The 22,159-nt window shown below is 42.8% G+C and overlaps 1 protein-coding gene across 1 annotated transcript in view; it reads left to right on the top strand.

The window, feature by feature from the left end:
• The first annotated feature begins 20,217 nt into the window (after positions 1-20,217).
• Positions 20,218-22,159, top strand: part of MYH15 (myosin heavy chain 15) — a 50,617-nt gene continuing 48,675 nt past the window's right edge. The window contains exon 1 of the mRNA XM_054813635.1: positions 20,218-20,476. The gene's annotated coding sequence lies outside the window, so the exon portion shown is untranslated. The remainder of the gene's footprint in view (positions 20,477-22,159) is intronic.

Here is a 22,159-nt window from a genome sequence, read left to right as displayed (position 1 = left end):
CAGTGTTGAAAACAGTTCTGTAATAAGATTCCCTGTGCACTTTTCATATTCTTGTTACATGCTGTATCAACTATGCTATTGGATTTTTTTTCTTTCCCCAGAGGGTCCTTTATTTAGTGCAGAGAGTAGTTGGCACCAGCATGACAAATAGCTCTTCAATAGAGTCGATTTTTAATTATCTGTGTGTTATGTCAGGTTGTCAGTTGCCTGTTTTACAAGTGCAAAGACTCTTGCGCTGTCTTAGTTCAGAGCAACCTCACGTCTCAATGTCAGACACTCGAGTACTTCTTATCTGAAAGTAGCTGCCTTTTATTCTGCGTAATCTGGGGAAAGTTTTCCATTCAGCATGTGATTCTATATAGCTTTGTAAATTATTTCCATCCTGCTGTAAAAACAGTATTTCTTTTTCTCTAGTGTATTTTCTGTGCTGTGTAGTTTTTGGTGTACTTTGGGGGGGGATACCGAGATGGTAAACAGTTTGGAGTTGACGCTCTTCAATTCAGCATCTGTTGTCTTCCTCTTACCACTCCCCTTCTCTTTGGTCTCAATTCTGCATTCTTTGATCTTTTTCCACTTCCCTGCTAGTGGTTTATTTAGGCTTTCACTTTCCCCTACTTCTGTATCGCTCCACCTCTCTTTTGCCACTGATTCCAAGCACAGTGCCTACTGCTTCCTCTTCCCTGCTGAAGTCTTTTGTCTTGTATTCAAATTAGGAAGCTTTTCTTGGGTGCTGTTTGGATCTAGTAGTAGAGTCTTTCCCACCTCTGGGATAAAACAGGCTGTGGAATTGAACTCTGAATTAAGTGCAATTGATCATCCCTGCCTGCACAGAAGATGGAACATGAAGATTTTCCTGAATCTATTCCCATGTTGTCACTGTCCTCCTGCTATCCTTATCCCTGCTATAAACAAGACGGAGCATGTTTGGTTTTTTTATTGGTATGGTCAAAATATCTATGCTGTGGTATTTGCACTAGCTTGTGCAACTTAACGTAGGTAAAAAAAACCCTTTCCTCCTAGGCTTGTGAGACTTTGGCTGGAATTTTCTTAACTTCAGGATGAAGTTAACGTCCTGCACAAACGGTAGGTAGGACTTTTGAGCCTTACAAACTGAAAGCATGGCCTTGTTGTAGGAAGTGATCCTAAATGTAAGTGCTGGTAAGTAAGCCTGTTTAAAACAAGCAATATAATGAACAGCTGATACAATCTCTGATAGATTTTTTTTTTTTCAGTATTTAGTACTAATTGTGAGTAGTAGGATTTTATTTATAGATGGTGTAAACAGAATATAAACTTCTGACTAAAGTCTAAAAAAACCACTTATGTTACAGATTCAGCAGTGCTAAAAGTGTTCACTGCTGGCCAGGATTTATGTCTTGTTTATGCTTACAATTTTCTTGATTCAGAGGTACGTGCCTAGTTCTCAAGGAATTCTCTAGCAGTGTGCTTTCCTGGAATAAGTGCAGGTCAAAAAATGGGACAAACGCCACTGAAACTGTGACACCCAGCTTTACAGGTTTGGTTTAAGTGTTCTTGTGAAGATGTAAGGAGAGGTTCTCTGCTCCTTTTTCTTAGCGTTTATTGTTAGCAGCCAAAGATCAAGTATTTTTAGTTAAGTACTTATTTCACAAAAAATGCTTTCAACCTTGCAAAGTTGATTATATATAAAACTCCTCCATGTATTCCCATCTGGTTACTTTTGAAATCTTCAGATTTGTTCACTGTCTGAAACAAGCTTCCTTTCCAACTCTTTCTCACCAATTTCCCTTCTGCAGCGTGATGAAATTGGGAACAGTCTGCTAGCTTTATATCCCCAGTGACACAGGCATGTTTCTCTACCCCAGTCCAGTCTTAATTGGCTACTTTCCTAGGCGTACATAGAAATGAGGGATAACTAGTTAGGCTGAATCATGCCACGTTGAAAACTGTGTATAGCTGTTGATGTAAATATCCTGGTAGTCCCAGACCATGCCTGACAACCAGGGCAAGGTACTTCCCCACCTCCTGAACGGCAGCCTGGAACGTTCTGGTCGCTGCTGGAAAAATTAGGTACCTTTTATCAAATAAGGCATTCACTTCAGAACAAAAAAACCAAGGTAGTATGATCCTCTTTTTTTTTTTTTTTTTTTTTTATGTCCAGCTTCTGTTTGAATCGTAGTTAAAATATGTTAAACTTCCTAAGGAACGACCTCGCGTCCCTTCTGACATGTTGCCCTTTCACCTGGGATGGTCACTGATGGTCTTGACTGAAAAGCTGGATTATCTTGTCTTATTATGAATGATTCTTGTAAAGGGGAGTTAGTAAGAACAGCCAGCTGGATCCATGCATGTGTTTCACACTTGGCATTAGTGTCATATATATGTGATTAGAAACTCTCTATATCTCCTCTTAAGCCTGCATGGCTTCTAACTGAACTAAAAATGTGGGTTTGAGTCTAGAAGGTGAGGGTGGTTATGGAATGAGGTTTTTTGGTTGGGGAGTTTTATGGCCATTAGCTTTTGCCTGAAAATGAAAGCTCAGGAATGATGGGAACCCTTATATGATATGTTGCTACCATTGATGTGTTTACAGTCTGTCTTCCTAACCCATTATTGTTGGGCTGGTAGTAGAAAATAGAGGTAATGGAAAACTTTACGGGGGCAGGAAGGAAGAAGGTACAAAGGACCTTGAAGCGTATTTGGGAATGATCTGAAGGATCTTTTCAGTCAGTACACAATCCCGGTCCTGAACACAGCATACTCTGTGTGTGTGATACAAACCTCTGTGACCCTTAAAGAAAGGAGAGGTAAAACCAAGGACAAAGTACATTACGCAGGAGTGGGCATTGTAGCTCTTGTTGCTGAGATGGACTGTGAAAACACTACTTGCTTGCAGGGCTTTAAAACATCATCTTCTAAAGCTCTGCATCAGAAATGAACTCCTCGGTGTTTGAGAAATGTGATGAGGGTGGCTTACATATTCCTCATTGCAACATGGGGAGCCTAGGGAGATGGCCTCTGCAATTGGTTTGTTTTGATTTGGGGGGGGGGGTGTCTGTGGGAAGTTTCTGGCACTGCTTATGCTCTGGGATAAGGAAAAGAGAATGCAGGGAAAGGGAAGGACTGTGTCACCAGATCCTAAAGAAATGGATAGGAGTGGAAAAATCCCAGATTTCCTTGACTAAGCTACTGAGTATAATAGTTAACTGCAGTTTTCTTTTAATGTGGTTGGCTCGTGATACAGTCTCTGTTCTAACCCCAGCCTGTGGGTTGTCACTCAATACGTGCTGATTAAATTCTGTAGGATCCTGTTCCTTTGGGCTGAAGTACATCTTTGAAAAGATTATCTCTGCATGGAGAATGAGCAACTCATACTGCTGGGATCTCCCACACAGCAGGGATGGCTAGCCCTTGATTTCCCCATATGTAGCTAAGTCTTTACATGAGAGAGCAAATACTGCATTAGTTATTTTTTTTTCTTCAGAGTAATTGAACTATCAATATGTTTTAGGGATTTGCACTGTATTAAGTTATTAAAAACTAATTTTGTAAGTAAGCAGCTGTTGTTTTGGCTCAATTTTACTTCACAATAGTCTATCTGGGTGTATTATTTGCTTATATTGATACTCAAGTGTTGCGTTTCAGTTGCGTTTTACAGTACAGCCAGAATGTCCTATAACCTTTGAAGGAAATATAAGGCTATTGTAATTTAAAAATCCAGAGGCTTATGATAAGCCCCAGGGGAAAAAAAAAATCCAGTGCTGCTCAGTAACAATATATTGGGACCATGATCAGGAGCCATTTCTGCTTGCTTATGTGTCGTATCAAGTACCTTAATTGTTTCTCTTTTTATCTCTTGAGGATAAAGCTTAGAAAAATATCTTTGGTTTATTTTTATCATGTATCTAGCAATTAGAAGTGAATCTAGGTTTTAAAAGAAACCTTTAATTTTCTTATATTGATTCACCTAATCCTGAATATAACTTTTGTTGTGGCTTTCTAAGGCAGCAGGAAACCTCTGAGAGCTGTTGTGTTCGCTTCAGTATCAGTTTAACGGTTTGCTTCAACACCAAAAAGCTCCTCAGAATATGCTTCAAGGTATTGTACTGTTGCCTTACTTGTGTTCTGCAAAGACCAAGTAAGTGCCTTTATGCCTCTCATTGGCAAGAGCAGAAATCCTTTTCACCGGGGGCCTTGGGAGTGTTAATGCGGTGGGGTACAGCACCCTGTCTGCATGACGCTGTTGTCACTTCTTCACCTGTTTAATGTCTGTGGCTTGAAGTGCTGTATATTTTTAGGTGTGGTGTGCTTAGAGGGTGCAATCTTTGGGCTGGCTAATGCACGCTGCCCTCCAAGGTGACTGTTTTCCCCCAGAGAGGTAACAGGCTATTTGACTCTGTGGAGCGCCAGAATAGAGGTTGCTCCTGCCTCTCCCTGCGTGAGCAGAACATGGCTGCAGCTTGTAGCAGCTCAAACACGTGCTGCTCCTTAGACTGTGCTCGAACATTTGTGTATGTGTGAAGAATCTTTGCCAGTATGTAGCTATTAAACAGATGAAGATAAAATATCTAACTTGCAGCTGCTTTCTCACCCATTCATTTCTATATGGTACTTATTATGGTATCTACAAACAATTACCTTTGTTACCAACAGACAATCAAGATGCAAATTGGGGTAAAGTGCTAATTTGGGGCTCCTTATGTGAAAAGTTGAAAGCCTCCATTTGTTAGTCCATACCACTTTATACACACACGCACAGATGTGCTTTCTATAGCTCCAAAGAAGGTGGCTTTGGCTCAGCCCTGGCACGCAGTACTTTCATGCACTTCCACTCAGAGTTTTCATGCAAATCAGGCGATTTCAGCCTAGTTGCATAGCAAATAAAACCAGTTATGGTGGTTCCCAGTCTAAAGGTTGGTGTAAATGGTTTGTTTGCCATCGCGCAGGTACTTCGTGGTGAAGACTCCTGGTATTGTAATTCAGCAAGCAATTACTTGAATCGTAAAATCATCTCTCGTTTCCCACTTCTGACTCATACAGAAGGCAGCTTCTGCAACAGAATGAAAAGGAACATGCAGACAGCAGCGTCTCCTTCACCACCTGACTTTGCCTTCCTCCCCACGCACGCCTATCTCATATGCAGAATGAGGCAGAGCCCCCAGGGGAAAAATAGCATCTAATCACATCACTGGAAGCAGAGTGCTTACGCACGCAGGTGCTGAAGCGAGGTCACACAGCCTCCAATTTTAGTTCTATTTCTGAAGCCTGGAGTACTCAAATGACACTTTTCCTTCCCCCTTTTCCCCCTGCTCCCAAGACTTGTTTATTATAAATCTAACTACTCAAGGCCTGATGATAAACTGTCATGTTTATTCATGAGTTGGTGAGAAGAAAGGATAGAAGTTAGACCTAAAATGCAGATACAATTTTATTAGCTTACCAAGTCTGCACACAAGGAGGATTGCAAATGATCATTGCTAGATGGTGAAAAGCCTTTTGGCTGAGCCCAAGCAAGCGCAAGTCCCAAGGTATGGTTCTCCAGGAGACAACTTCACTGTTCAATAGGAGGGTGATGCTTGTTAAGTCTCCTCTATCTTAATATCCTGTTGAGATAAAACTGATGATTTATGTCAATGTCTCAGGTTAGAGGGACAGTGTTTAAAACATCAGTGTTTAAATTAGGTAAGAATTTTACCATCATACGTGATGTGTACAGTTTAAAAAAACTATTACGCTACAGCCATAGATAGGCAGGCCATAGGAGTGGTTTTTGCTCCACAAGCTAAGAAGCGTGGGATGGCTTACATTACATTATGGAAACTGGAGCATCCCCTCCACCATCGCCTCCCCAAAATTCTTCCATTTCTTAGAACTTAAGGTAGAGAATGATAGGAGGAGTGGTGCTAATCTTTGGGAGGTATTTTCCATTCATTGCAGTGTGGAAGTGTGATAAAATGTTTAAATCGGATAGCTGAAGTCTGGCATTATTCTCTGTCTGTTGATTGGTGATAACATTTTCCTGGATTTCCCCAGACTCATTAAACATTGTCAGTCCCAGGCAAATCTGACAAGGACGTGTGCTTGGATGAAAACTCTGCTGGACTGAAATATTAAACAATGACCATTCATACCACTGATACAAACTGGTAATTTTTTTGTTGGATAGTTACAATGATGCCTCACAACTTAGGGATGAGCTAAGCGATTCAGTGAGCTACTGATGCCACCTGGGCTCTGGTAACTTCTGCACTTGTGCATCGCCCAAGGTAAAGTTAAGCTCAGCAATTTAGGTCAAACCTGTTTTACTGCTGTCTAAAATAAGTTGCTTTCCACAGTTCATGCACGTGGAGTAAGGTACGGTGTAACAATTAAAAGTGTCACAATAGCTTTGAGCTTTTGCTTAGTTGCTACGTATTATTCCTCTATGCAAAGGTCTCTGTAATCTCTTTAGTGCTTTCTGGGGAAGGAGGCAGGATTTTCCCTTCTTCCAGGAACAGGTCTGTAGTCTAAGCTACATCTGAATCATTAATTTTATATATATAAACACCACTATTTACTACAGAGAGCTCAACAACTACAGTAGTACTTGCTGCATGTCCTTTTGGGGTAGTCTTTGCTGCTTGGCTCAGTTCTTCACGGTACACGTGTGCTTTCTTCTCTGCAATGTTTTCGTCTCCATAAAGGGTAAGAAAGGATGTGTTTATTTTTACCCATTTAGAAAGGGATAACGCTTAGATCAGATCTGGGGCTTGAGTTCAGCACTCGGGTAGCAACACTTACAAAGGCTGATCTAGGCAAGTAAAATTGGATTTTGCTATCTTGTGTTAAAGGCTCTGACTTCTGTCTTTAAAACACTAAAAGCTAAATGTCCTCCGATTCTAGAGCCTTTAGGCAGGCAAAATGCTGATGTGAATGCTAGCCACAGGTATTTTGCTGTGCAATTCCATGAACTCATTGAAAATGGTTTTCCAACACCTTAAAACTATTAATACCTTTAGCTGGGAAATTGTTTGGGGATATTACTACACATCGATGTTGCATTTTTAATAACCCTGGTTAGCAAAGAGAATATTGGCTGGTTTATATAGACTCAAGTGGGTCGATAAGTGGGTAACAGATGCATGTGACATGCTGGAAAACCACTTACAGAACAATAGCCAAGGTCAGTCCATGTCATTTCTGCAGCGTGTCGCAGAACTGAAGAGCCAGGTCTCCCTCACCTGCTCTTCCAACCAAGAGAAATGCGAACTCCTCTTCAGATCCATGCATAAATAGATTGACTTCAGAAGAGAAGGAAGACTCGGTGGCAGGAGCTGGTTACTATGGCTATATGCATTACTCACTCTTGATGGAGAAATCAAGCCAACAATCATTGTATACATTAACTATATTCGTATATGAAGGAAGCTCATTGCCAGCAGCTGTGTGAAGGTGTCATGCTGAAAATCCAACTTTGTTCATGCCAGTCAAGGACTTAGTGACTTTCCTGCATTTAAAGCAGTGCATACTGAAAGCAGCAGAACTTATGCACTGGGGGATCGGGTCCTTGTCCTCCATAAGGTCTTGTTTTGCTCTATGCAAAAGTGACCTCAGTTTCCTCACCTCTGTGCCCCTAGTGATCATAGAACAGCCCAGGTTGGAGGCGCCCTCGAAAGATCATCTGGCTCATCCTTCTGTGGGAGACAGAGCATAGATGAGATTATCTAGCACCCTGTCCAACCACATTTGGAAAGGCTGCAGTGACGGGGGCTCTACTACGTCTCTGGAGGGGGGTCATTTCACTGGGGGAGTTGTTTCACTGCAGGGGGGGAAACAGCATGTCATGATGCCACCTTGCAAATTACAAAGGTGCTAGCTGGCCCAGGCTCTGGTGCACAGAATATGAGGAAAAAACAACTTCTGCCCATGTTGGCTTCAGAGTCCAGTTTCTAGCCAGCTACTGACTTGTAGGAGTGTCACCAGAGTCACTTTCCCTTTGTCAACTATTATTGGAAGTGATCAGTGAGGGTAAAAGTAACTGTGGGTGAGGAGAGATCTGTAGTGCAACCACAAGCCTTATTTTCATTGGCTACAAGCTTAAAGTAAAATATTTTACCTTTCCTTTTTGACGTTATCCACTGAAGCCGGTGTTTCTGGCAAATGCAGTTCCCTTATTTTATTGCAGGGTGACTGTCGGTGGCTGTCGGAGCTGGGCGTTGGCTTCCCCTTTACGCGGTGCCGCACAAACAGGTAAGCGTTTGGTGGGTGAGGGGGATGAAGCCAAGGCTGTTAGCACTGCAGGCTCTGGCTAAAGCTCTTGTTTCTGTCTCCAGTGCCTAGATTTTCAGGCAAGTGGGAGCAGTGGACTCGGGTGTTCTTGAGAGATGATTTGTAGCTCAGAGCCCGAACCGACGGAGCATTTCTATTTCTATTGCCGTCAGTTGTAACTCCACTGTTAAGGCTGAAGAGGTTTTTGCACTTAAAGTAGGGGCTGAACCTTTAATCTGAGCAGAAAATAGAGTGTATTTTCTGCAGATGTAAAAGACTTGCCTTTTGAAAATGGACTAGCCTGTCGCAATCTGCAAATCTTTTAATTAGCCTGAGTTCAAATTAATTAAAAACTGTCATTTAAAGAATGAAGCATTTGTGCATTTTACTGAGTTCTGAATTATCTTAATGAAATAAAACAGACACTTAGAACTTTCTGTATAATTAAACATAATTGAAATCTCTTGCCTGCATGTATATGAAGAAATCAGCTAATAATTAAGCCAAGTTATTAACAATGGCTGTATTTAATGTTACATATAGAGTACAGCCGGGCTAAAAATTCTTAAATAGGTCCACCATGACATCAGAGATAATGCAACTTATTATCGGTCTTCTGCAGTGTTGTCATTTAACCTGTCAGGTAGCTAAAACAACTACACAGCCATTCGCTCAGTCCCCCCCAGCCCCAGTGGGGTGGGGGAGAGAATCGAGAAGAAAAAGGTAAGCCTCTTGGGTTGAGATAAAGACAGTTTAATAGGACAGAAAAGGAAGAGAATAATGATGATGATAAAAGAATATACAAACCAAGTCATGCACAGCACAATTGCTCACCATGCGGAACTGATACTCAGCTAGTTCCTGAGCCGTGGTGCCTCCCAGCCAAATCCCCCTAGTTATATATGGAGCATGATGTCATATGGTGTGGAATATCCCTGTGACTAGCTTGGGTCATCTGTCCTTCTCGTGGGCAGGCCAGTATGTGAAGCTGAAAAGTCCTTGACTGCTTGGCAATAACTAAAATCATCGGTGTGTTATCAACATTATTCTCATCCTAAATCCAAAACACAGCACTACACCAGCTGCTAGGAAGTTAACCATCCCAGCTGAAACCAGGACATGCAGATAATTTGCAGGCAAGCACTTTACTGGCTGAAATGCCACCATTATGGGGGACAGGGCACACACAGACGTTCACTAGTGGAATGACAGTGCCACTTAGCTTTAGTCTTCAAAGGTTGAACGACTTAATAGTTGAGTGGCTTGCATATTTCTGCTTGAAATGTCCCCCATACCACTGAAACCTTGCCTGCTGGTGAGAATGAGGGAGAGCCACAGAGAACATCAGAAGCTTGGTGCTCACAGGACTCAAAGTAGGATCTTCACACCATCTCTTTGTATGTGTTCTCACTTAAAAAAAAAAAAAAAAAGCCAAACCTGTGAATGGAACTGGCTGCTTTGTGAGGCTCCAGTTGTGCAAAATAGGTGCAAGCCCCTTTAGAGGACTGGCGACCACTGGCTGTCTCATGCTTTCCCAGTATCTCGGCCCTTAAAATAGCGCTCTGCTGTTCGGTGCTTCGCTCCTCCAGAAGGCCAGAAGTCTTGTGGAGGAGCCCCAGCTGGTGCTCCTCGCTCAGTCTCCATGTAGGCATTTTGAAATGGGAACTTCCTGAATGGGGGAAAAGGAAAAAAAAGCTTGTTAAAATGAATGAATGCTAGTGATTACTCATTCAATGACTTCAGAAAGGTGGAATCAGCTTAAAAAAAGCTTGTAGGAATACAAACACTCAGATGCTTTAGTCACAGTCTGTCCTTACTATAGAGCAACATTAAGACTTTTTGAACTCCCTAAGTATATGTCTCCTATTTCAATTTAGTTGGGGTTCTTTTTATCTAATCTCTTCATTTCCTGGATCAGTGGTACTAGGTTGGAGGCTAATGGCAGCATTCTGTCCTTAATATCTATTTTTCTTCAAACTGAATACATAAATACCAGGCTGGATTTACTTAGACTGGCTGATCAGAAATACTGTTGGTGCGGGAGGGTGGTATATTTTCTGTGTATTTGCATTTTTAATTGTCAGTTCATGCAGAATTTTCAGCTTTTCTTTTAAGGGCCCTAATCCTTTACAGCTAGGAAGATACTGTTTGAGCAAGTGCTGGACCTCTAAAGAAATTCTGATAGATACAAGAAGTGCTGAGTCTTGAGAATGATGAATTAGATGTCAGTGCTTAATATGTTTTGCCAGGTTGTAAAACCATTCAAGGTGATGTGTCCATCCTCTTGTTTCAATGAGGTGGTTATTTTGGGGTAGGATGGGGATGTCTTTGAGGACAGTAATGAACAAAGGAGGAGTAAGATTGAAACAGTATCTGCTAATTATTCTTTCTTGCCCATGTATGATTGTTGTCTGTTTTGTAAATGCAGAGCCACAAGCGATGGGCTGTCCTGGTGCTCTCCTTCTGCCACGCGCCTTCCCCACGTCCAAAAAGAGAATAGCGTGGAGGGAGGTTACAGGTTGGCTCCTAGATCATCTCGTCCTTAGGAAGGGAGAAAAAGGAGGTGATGCGAAGGAAAACTAAATGATAAATATATATATATATATATAGGTATATGTTAAGGCATGGCTGAATGGTTGTCATTTGGCTTGCTCCTTGAATGCACGCTGTTACGAGCGGCCTTCGTGACTGGTGGAGGTCCTTACGCGTGCCCTCGCACACACGCGCTCTCCCCGCTCAGCCCATTGCTGCTGAGCTGGGCAGTGGCACTCAGATACGAACCCCATCCAGTGAAAGAGCACTGTGCAAATTATCTTTCCTTTGCTAATACCTTGTCACTTCTGGTTCTGATAACAGTGGTGGGAGACGCTTAATGGAGATAGCTGGATTAAGGCGGGCATTGCTGACTCCCAGAGCTTGGCTATCGTGAAGGGACTTGGATGGCCCTTTTTTCCATGTTATGACTTTATCAGTGATTTAGTGTCAGAGGTCTGGAGCTCAGCTCAGCAGAGCCCCGTGTGACATGCCACACGTTGTTACTGGTAACAAACAGGCTGTGGTATGGGGAATAGGAAGAGACTGGAAGATTTTGTTTTGTTAGTCCTTTTGGAATCTCCTTTCTATAAGCTGTACAAAAGTGCTCATTCATACTTGGCTTTTTTTTTTTAATGTTCATTAAAACACATCTTGAAGCCGTAGTCTGAAAGACTGTGTCCTTTCTGGTTAAGGGAGTATTTGGGTGGTTTTTTTCCTTTGAACTGTATGCATGTGCTGTGATCAAATCAGTCAGACCTGCCTGTATTGCATGGGTATGGGATAGAATTGGTGCCCGCTGTTGGACTCAGTCTTAAATGACATTTGGTTTATTATTCCTGGGGAATGGATCTATATGTCTGCTTTCTGATTCTTTCTCCTACTGACGTAAATTCTACTGATTGGTCTCATACTCCAATTTCCATGCTTCTTTCATGCCAAGACACAGACACCTTGTGTGGCAATAGAAAACTGTAAGTAGTTCAGGTGTATTCGGGACAGTTTTCTGATTGCTGCAAGTAGCTAAAAATCAAGTCTGTGTGTCCAATGGAAAGTGAGCCAAATTTCCCCGAGATGTAACTTGAAACATAATGGGCATTCCTATTATCTTTGAACATATCTACCTATTCTATTTTGAATAGCGCCACTTAGTGCTACTGCTCCTTATACTCCCAGTATCTAAAATCTGCCCCTCTTGTTCTTAATTCAGAATAAACTGGTTGGGCAAGAACAACTTGCCATTAGTTTTTACATGAGTAAACTTCCTACTTTTTAAACCAAGTGTGAAAGAGATGATCCATCTAGTGAGAAGCTGATCTCGCCACGGAGAAGGGTGAGACTCCAGCTCTCAGGGTTCTGTCAAATTCTTACAGCCCTATTGCCTGGTAATTTTTCCTGGTCCAACAGGGTGATCACGATCAGACTGCTCAGTCCCTTTTCTTTAAAAGTAATCAGTTTTGTAACTCCACACAGAGAAAGCAGGGGCAATTAAATGCCTCATCGTGTATTTGGATGTAGCCCATACCTTTGCCTTGATCCGCTTCCCTTTCCTAGAAAGGTGTCAGTAATTTCTATATCACAGTGATTATTTTTTATATATATTTCTCTCCTTTTTTTTTTTTTTTTTTTTTTGGATGGATACATTGTAGATCTTGAAGTATGAAAAGTGTGTCAGTACTGGATGAACGTAGGTATCCAGACCATGCTGGCAATGCAGTGGAAATCATCTGCACTTAAGCTCTGCAATTCCTTCTCTGCGGTTCTGGTGCACATTTGGGTGAGGATGGGAGGGGAGATTTTTCTGCTGTGGAAAATCCTTGTGCATCAACTGCAGTACAACAAGAAAGACCGGAGTTTCCACCAATATATCCTGACAGGCAAGAGGCAGAATAATTCAACTTAAAAAATAAAGTTCCTGTTCTCTTTTCCGATAGTATATTTTCATATCCCAAAGAGCCCATATTTTTGTCAAAGTTCTGTGTCAAATTTTGCAGCTAAGCCTTCTGCTGTAAATTTGGATTTTTTTTGAAAAACATTAGTGATGATTTAAAAAAAAAATACATCTTTCTATAGCTATATGAATAAAAATGTTATTTTGTTGCCCTGCAGGAGTGATTGTTAAGATCCCATTCTCTCCTCGAGCAGAGGCAAGGCACAGGCACTGGACCTGCAGAACAGCATCTGGAGAGACAAGATGAATAACCATCTGCATCCACAGGGCAGTACAGCAACAGCTCTTCAATCAAGACTGTTCCAAAATGCTCTTTTGGTGAATAGGTCTGAATAAATGGAGCTGCTGGTGAGAAGTTTCTGTTGTACGGGCTGGAAAGATCAAAACCTGAGGTTTTCTGTTGAGTGAGTTGTGATGAAAATTTAACAAGTTACTTAACGGGGCTGATGGTCCTGTCAAATGAGCTGTTTAGTGTTTTCGTGCTGCTGAGCTACGGGTAGTTAAAGTGAAGCTTGAGGCCCCCCTGAGACAGGGCATGTTTCCCATTCTTGCTCAGTGTTTTTACAACAATCTAGTTTTGCATCATCATACCAGATGCATTATTTCATTTCTTCTTCCCTTTTCTTTTTTAGACCATTGTGTAAGACCTAAAAATATGTTTGTGGCAGGTACTTTGGCTTTGTGCAATATGCTTTGTGCAAGCATATAATTTATTTTTTCCCCCATGTCCTTACACATTTTCTCTTTATAGGGGAAAAATGATTTCAATTGCAAAAAAAGACATTTAGAATCAATTCTGTTACAACAGGATTAGCTGCTGCTGGGGAGCCAGTATGGCTCTAGAGGGAGTTGTGCCTGTAACCTCACACATCTCAGCTGCTGCTCACTGTTGTGGCAAAGGCTGTCCTCCTCCGCAAAGGCAGTGCCCGGCCGATCTTGGCAATGGTCTCTTGGTGGGTTTTGGTCTAGACGTGCAGCATGGCCTATCTTCAAAGGGCTCCGTGGGTTTCTCTGGGTGGTCCAGCATGCTCTTTTCTCACTGCAGTCTCCCCGACCCCCTCTCCTGTAACTGCTGGCATCTCAGCACTCCTCTCTGCCCTTCCCAAACAGCACTGAAGCAGGGGGAGTGCAGCAGCCCGGCGTGCTGCAGCTCACCCCTTTCTGATATCGCCCTGCCGTGCCTTTTCAGAAACTCGTCTGGGGTTAGATGCAATGTGCTCATTCAGCAAAACAAAAATGCCCTCTGCACAAAAGAGTCTGAGCCTGAAGTGCTGCAGGGGTGTTTGCTGGTGGCAGGATTTCAGCTGTAGCGTCAGCCTCTGTGTCTCGCTGGTGCTGAGCCTGGGTAGCAGGAGCCTGGCACAGGGAAAGGGGGGAGTGCGGCAGTGGGGGAGTCCACCACAGTTTGGCTGCGGTACAGCGCCAATTTGCAGGATCGGTTCTGCAGCTCTCCAAGGGAAAAGTTCGTTTTTCTCATATTAAGCTGTGAGGAGCATCATAGCTAGGAGGGGAGAGGTTAGAAAATAAACTCGTTTTCACATTTATAAATATATGTGTGTGTATATATATGTTTAGATATACACACAGACATATAAATATATATGTGTGTGTTTATAGATATGTATTTTATGTGCACACACCAGCCAGTCACTCCAGAATGTTGCTGCTGGAGAGAAGGATGTCCTGTCCATTTTTGGAGGTGTTCAAATTTGACTGACAAGAAGCATCAAGTCATTAGACCATGTGAGAAGCATAGACTTGTGCTTTTTCAAGTTCATGGTAGAAAGCAATACCTCTGGAAATAGATGTTCTTTAAAAACTGGCCTTATTTACTCAAGGAGCTTTGCTGACTGAGTTTCCTGCTGGAGTTGATCAGCTCAGCGTAGCTGTGCTTGGAAAGAAATAGTGTCATGTCTTTGCTTACAGAATGTAAATGCTGAAAAACTCAGAGTCTGCTTCCTGCAGTGTCTTCTTGCTATTTAGTGTCATGTCAAGCACATCAGATGTATTCTGTTGGCACTTGCAATTTTAATAAAGTATCCCCCCCATGGCAATTATTTCACCAATTAAACTGTCACTGCATTTTTTTACTATAGTTTGCAGCTGGCATAAGGTAAACACAAGATAGCAAACAATCCTTGACGGAAACTCAAGTTACGATTCAGAGTTACAGAAGGAAATATTGAAAAATTGCTTGTCTAAAAAGGCATGAATTTTCCTTTCTTTCCCCCCTCGCCTCCTCTGAAAAACAAACCTCCACAGCAGCAAAACCAGGGGATCAGCAAGGACTGTACCCCCCTCTGCCCATACTTGAAAGGCAGGCTCTGAATCCTTGAAGCTGAAATGTAAAAAAGGCAAAGAAAGGCAAGTTGTCTTGCAGGAGCTTGGCACCAGGAGCCTAGAATATGTTGTGTCTGAAGGCCCAGGAGTATTTTAGGGCAGTGCTGCTTATTGAAATGGAAATGTGGTTTTCAGGCTGCTTGAGCAGAGAGTGTGCATCATAGTCACAGGCTGAAGTAGGGGTAATGAAGTACCCTGTCTTTGAAACCAGATTGTGTAATACAAACCCTAGAGAGACATTTATGGATTTTTTTTTTTTTTCTGCAATGATCAAGGCTAAAGTACTTCTGATGATTAACTTCAGAAGAGCATAATAAAGTTGGTGAATGGGCTACAGTAATTCTAGTGACGTACTGTGCAAATAAATGCTTAATTAATGAATACTGAAAAGATTGACCTGAACTACTTACATGCATTATTAGGGCTTTTAACTCTCTGCCTTCCCTCAGTGGTTATGGAAAATGCAGCGCAGTTTAAGGTGGGGGGAAAAAAACAACAAAACTCACTAGTGGCAATTAGGAAATGTGAAAGTTGGGAAAAGGATGCACAGCATTTCTGAAAACGTGCCATTACGTACTGTCTGGCCTGACTGGCAAGGTGGGATGCTCAAGATTATTGGAGACTGAAAACTTCTTGAGGTGATGGGGCACGTCAGCTTTTAGAGAGAGAAGAGTGAGAAGGCACATGACAAAAACCTTCTTTCCCTTCCCTGGTACATCTTCAGAGCAGAAGAGCTGAGACCTTTTATCTAATTAGGCGTATTTCTTGCTGTTTTCACCTTTTTTTTTCTTAGGGCTGCGAGTCAGTTTGAGATTGATTTATCAGCGCTGCTAATCTGCTCTCAAAGCACTGTCAGCCTCACTCCCAGAAGCCGAGCTCTCCCATTAAAACCCTGACCTATTTAAACGTTCTTAAGATACCATAATGATCGAATGTCAGCAGGGGAGAGGCAGCAATGACAGCTCTAAAATGTTTATTATCCTAGCACGGGTTAGGAGGGGAGCGTGCCGATGCAGCCTGGAGCTCAATGCTTGGCACGGGATGAGAGGCAGAGGCCTTGCTGGCAGCGTGGCCAAGGGACAGACGCTGCTCTGCGCTACTGAGCTAATAAGATCGGCTACTCTCCTCTTGTGGTTTTGTGCATCAATTCTCCGCAGTCACTGGTGATGTCAGGGCGTTCAAAGTGGGAAGAGGTATTCCGTTTCAGGGGTCTGCATGCTGATAGCAATAGATCATGGATTTCAGTGGCTTAAAAAGCACTTAAAACATTTTTGGTGGCTTAGAAATTATTTCCCCAGGCATGTTTGCATGAAAGCAGATGCTTTCCATAGCGAAATTTAAATTTCCTTTAGACTATCATGCCACGCAGTAGCTATCAGCAAAGAATTAAGTGGAGGAAACTACTTTAAAATGATGATTCTGAAAGGAGCATGAACAGAAGCTCCGGATACCTCCTCAGGTTGCAGATGCTTGTGTCCACTGCCCTGCAAGTGCACTGCAGCAGGGGGAGCACAAAGGCTTGCAGAAACCTGAAAATCTCCGGTTCTAATAAGCAAATCTAGCTGTCATAAGCACACTTTAAACGTACTGTTTAGTGCCAGTTTTCTCATCCTTTAGAGATGTAGCAGAATGCAACTATTTTTAAAGCTAAGCTTCTCTTCCCCCCTCTGGTTTTGCTTTGGGGCATCAACGGCTTGAAGAATTAAACCATAATTCCTCACAAGAGAAAGTACATCTACTCCTACAGAATGGTCCAGGATTTGCTGCTGGGTACTACATTCACATTTTTCTTCTGCTGAAACTATTCCCACGTGGATGACCTTTTTCTTTCAAAGAGCATCTGACTAGATCACTTTGGCTCTTTCCCATTTGTCCTTTAAATGGAGACTGCAACAGCAGCAGGGACCATTAGCCAAAAAAAAAAAAAAAAGGCAAAACAACCAACCCTGAGGTAAATAATAGGTTTTCAATCTCTTTAGATACAGTCACTTAGATGCATCTCACGAAGGGATAGTCTTTCTGCCTGCTTATGGAGCAGTCCAGAGGATCCTGGCTCAGAAGACGCTTTCTCCAAGCATCTTTATCTTGAACTAGTGTCCTTCTATCTCATTGATCTTGCTTTTCAGGAGTGCCAGATTATTACAGTGCACATTTTATTAAGAGTGGTCAAAAGGCCAGCTTTTGTCAAAACACAGCTGGCTGGTCGATTTTTTTATTTTTTTTTCCTAAGAAAATAGAGAGGGTTCATAACTGGGCTTTTGCAGATCCCAGATGCCAGCTTTTCTATATAAGACCACAATATTGACACTATCTGTGCCTTGAGCTGATAAACGTTTTTGCATTCCTTTCCAATATGTAATGTTATTAAAAATAGGCTAGTCACAAGGGCTTCTTATCAAAGTCCCTTGTTTCCCTAGAAACGGTGACCAGCATTAACCTTTCTAAAAGTAGCCGCTGCCAGAGACAAATGTCTTTGGTTTTCACTGTTACAAATTTAATCTAGGGTAAATGTGCTGCAAATTCTGGTTGATATTAAAAGAAAGCAAATAAACTCTAGAAAGGCAGGAATAACATGTGCGGTACCAATTCACACAGGCTTGCAATACAATAAATTGATCATGTTTGAACCAGTGCCAGCTGTGTCCCTTTTTAAGTGACACAGGCATTGAAATTGCATTGGCATCAGCTACACAAACAGTTGTTTGCAGCCCCAAAAAAGAAAAGGGAGCGAGATTGTAGTGTTCATGCAGGACCGATGAAAGCAGAATATTTGCAGAACAGATAAAATGTAACTGATAACAGCGTATTTCTAAAAAGATGCCGCTTTCTAAGCAAAGTAGGTGGTAATGGGAATATCGTGTTTAGAAGTAAAGCTACTGGCAATGTGAGAGAGGAGCAGGAGGGAGAGAGTAGCAGCGCGTTATACCCTCATGGCATGAAATAATCATATTCTCAGTCTTCACAGCAGATTAACACCATCCATAACTTTTGATGATGCATGCAATTTACCGTGTTTCAAATTACGTGATCGGGAGCATCTGCTTGAGCTTTGCACAGTCAGTCACTGTTCAGCTAAGCAGCTGAGATCACTAGCTCTATTTTCTTTTTTGCCAGATATGAAACAAAAAGGTGATGACTTAGATCTGACATCAACATACATCCCTGCTGCAGGGCACCGAGCACCTCTAAAGCAGCAGGCACGAAGGGTGGGAAGTGATCTGGTTTAAAGAAAGGAGTGAGACCACAACAACCAGTCGAGTGCTGGAGTGTGACACAAGCTGCTCCTTTTCAGCTCAAGCACAGGTTCCTTTCACAGATGTATCCAGACCAGGACTGAAAGCCCCACCCCTAGCTTTAACAGAGGGCCCTCTCCTCAACTGAAGTCTGTCTGGAGGTGGGCATGCCCCTAGCAAAGCAGTAGCGATTCATAGAATCATAGAATGGTTTGGGTTGGAAGGGACCTCAAAGATCACCTAGTTCCAACCCCCCTGCCATGGGCAGGGACACCCTCCACTAGACCACGTTGCCCAAAGCCCCATCCACCTTGGCCTTGAACACTTCCAGGGAGGGGGCATCCACAACCTCTCTGGGCAACCTGTTCCAGTGCCTCACCACCCTCACAGTAAAGAATTTCTTTCTAACATCTAATCTAAATCGACCCTCCTTCAGCTTAAACCCATTACCCCTTGTCCTGTCACTACACTCCCTGATAAACAGTCCCTCACCAGCTTTCCTGTAGGCCCCTTCAGGTACTGGAAAGCCGCAGTTAGATCTCCCCGGAGCCTTCTCTTCTCCAGGCTGAACAACCCCAACTCTCTCAGCCTGTCCTCACAGGAGAGGTGCTCCAGCCCTCTGATCAGCTTCGTGGCCCTCCTCTGGACTCGCTCCAACAGCTCCATGTCTCTCCTGTACTGGGGCCCCCAGAGCTGGATGCAGTACTCCAGGTGGGGTCTCACAAGAGCGGAGTAGAGAGGCAGGATCACCTCCCTCGACCTGCTGGTCACACTTCTTTTGGTGCAGCCCAGGATATAGTTCGCTTTCTGGGCTGTGAGCACGCATTGCTGGTTCATGTTGAGCTTCTCATCAATCAATACCCCCAAGTCCTTCTCCTCAGACAGGGATTCTCTGTCTCTTGGTTGCATTCCCCAAACGCTAAAAATACCAGGCCACTAAAGCCTGCCACATCAATCTCCTATCTCTGAGTCTATCACTTCCATAAATCCCGCTGTTTCTTACAAACCTACTTTGTCTGTGCAACCTGTCACTGTCCAGTCATCAGGACAACAGCTTTAAAAATAGCCGACTTAGTACGCAAATGTTTTTCTTCTTGCCTGGTCACAAACCAAACCACTTGCTCTGCGGGTATCTAGGAATTCAATGAAGCTGTGGATAAGCTCCCTCCCTGCTCCCCCTTGCTGCCTTGGAAATGAGTTTTCTCAAGCACTAATATATTGTCTTTTCTTATGGCAAACAAGCATTATCCACATTTTTTTTTTTTCCTTTGTGCTTTTAGATTGAGTTTTTACTGGAACTAAGAGAAACCTATATATCTACCCATGCTGGTAAAAACAAATCAGTCTGGATGTGTCAGTTGTTTTGTTATTTATGGGTTGAAGTGAAATGAGACCCGAGTTACTTATGGCACTTGTTTTACAGGAAAAATGAGTTTATAGTAAGAAGGCGAGATAGTGCCTAAATCCGGTCTCATAAATGAGTTTCCTGAGGCAAAGCACTCACTAAAATTGATGCCTACTTCGTCCAGTATCTGTGGTTCACTTTCCAGGCAGAATCAATATATTCTTAAATTTCTTCACCGTCTTGCCTTGTTCATAAACTGAGGAATACCTGTGTATCCCAAACCTGAGCCTATAGGTTTGGCTTTTATTCTCTGAAGAAGGGGATTTAGAGTCCTTGACTGGGATGTGAGAACTCACATCCTAGCTTTGTTCCTTGAAGGCAGTTTGGCTCACATAACCAAATTCCCTTTAAAATCACTTGTCCTTTGTGCAAGAAGTTTTGATTTTCCTATTCTACAGGAGTTATGTCTGAATGGTCTTAATTTCTATCCCAGCCTCCCCCAAGCCCATGGTAATTAAGTTCTGAGGCACTTAGAAAAGCAATACCTGCCCCTGTGAAAACACAGAGGCAGGAAAAGCTTCTTCCATGAAGTCATGGAGCAAGAATGGTGTGGCGAGGAGCACGCTGCTCCCCGCTGACATTCCTGCCCCCCCTTCCCCTCTTCACCAGGGCGCAGCCACATGTGTCCCCTCCTCGGGCATTGTCTCCTCGCCCGGGATCCGACGGACAAATATAGGCATGGAAGAAAACTGGTGATGCCTTTAAACAGTTATCACCAATGACCTTGAGATAGGAGCATATAAAGTCTGGACCAGACAGCGTCGTGACACTTTCTGTGTGCTCTCCAGGGTGAGTACCAACCTCTATCACTTCTAAATGCGGGTAGCCAGCTGGGCTCTAACACTGCATCGTGGGTTTGATGTGACTAAGGTTTTCATGTGGCTTAAGGTTTTTGTCATAATATCACTAAACATATAGCACTGTGTTAGTCATCCTAGGATGCTGCCTGAATGCTAGGATGGCAAATACGTGTTTCTTCTCTAATATCAGCGCATTCATTTAGCCAGTTAGAATAACCACTTAGCAAAGTGTCAAGTCCCTCGTAATTATGCATCTGGGTGGACTGATTAGCCAGTACCTGCAAGTCATATTTTCTGTCTTCTCTATCATCTGCGAGAGGTGGTGGCTTATGCAGTTTGCAATTTTAAGCAGCTCGTTGGTCCAAGGGGTTCTTTAATCCAACCTGAGTTATGACCCTTGGAGGATTACTGGGTTCCCTTTCAGAGACAGGTGATGCCTGCTGTCATCGCTACTGCAGGCGAGCCGTTAGCGCTGCGGCAGCTCTTCCAACAGCCCCAGCAAAGACTGACCAGGTCCCTCCTTTCCAAGTCTGAACGCGCCGCCAAATTGTTGGTGGTCCTGGGCATGCCACTTAACTTTGTGTAACAATATTGGCTTTCTACAGAGCGTAGGTGTTTTCAAGGATCTTCCAACATTCATATACGAGGGCCGGCTCTGTTGTTAGCTAGAACAGACTGAAAGGAAAGTGAACGTCTTTAGCTCTGCCTTGTCTTTCCCAGTTATATTGCCTTTGAAAAATAATCCTATGACCATAAACCAAACAAGGTTTCCAATTTCTCGTCTCTGGCAATGGATTTGCCTCACTGAAATCTCTGCACCAGCAAGGTGTGTGCTGCCTGGGCTCCGACCTCTGTCACAACTCCAAGCACATGAGACTGCTGAAGAAAAAGGGATTCTCTCTCAGTTGCCATAGTGCTGCTTTACACCGTAACATGTTTGCCGTAGTGGTTGGTCCTGAATACACATTAAAAAAATATATTAAAGAAATAAAATAAGGTGATAGCTGAGTGACTGTCCCTAAGAGGTCTGCATATGGAGCTAGGTTGCACAGAAGTGGTTTAGAGTACTTCAGTGTGTGTTAGGACTTGTAAGAATCTGTCCTGAGTCCTAGAGATTAACACTGGAGTGGCTCCTCTGGCATTTGCACATTTAATGTGAAATGACACTTACATGATCTAACGCTGTTCTGTTTAAATGTATGAACTGATGTAATTTTATTGCTCCTCTAGAGCTAAGACAGACTCCCCGTGGGAGAGAGACTTTGCCACACTAGTTTTGAGGTTTGCCTCCATTTGGGAATTTTGGTCAGCTCAGATGATGTTAAAATAATTGGCGATAGTTGTGCTTATGTAGGCCCTTAATCTTTAAAAAGGAAAAAAGTTGAGGCTAGGTCTGAGGAAGACAGTTTTTGCTCTACAGCGACAAGACAGAAGGTCTCAAGCTTGTACTGCAGCAACAGGAGAGGGCTGAGTGTAAAATGTTTGGCAGCTCTGCTGTCTTAGGGCTTTACATTCCCCAGGAGGAATGTGTTGAAAAAAATCTGCCTTGGTTGATGAAGAGTTTTTATCCCTACCAGAATTTTGTTAGAAAGAAATTGAATTAAATTTTGAAAGATTACAGTGTCTGTCTTGATAGGGCTCTTGAAAATTTGTCCAGCTGCTCAGGATATTG

This window comes from Grus americana, chromosome 1 (genome assembly GCF_028858705.1).
Source record: "Grus americana isolate bGruAme1 chromosome 1, bGruAme1.mat, whole genome shotgun sequence".
NCBI classification, from domain to species: Eukaryota; Metazoa; Chordata; class Aves; order Gruiformes; family Gruidae; genus Grus; species Grus americana.
The sequence above is the reverse complement of the archived record's forward strand: the minus strand, read 5'-3'. Positions and strand labels throughout refer to the sequence as shown.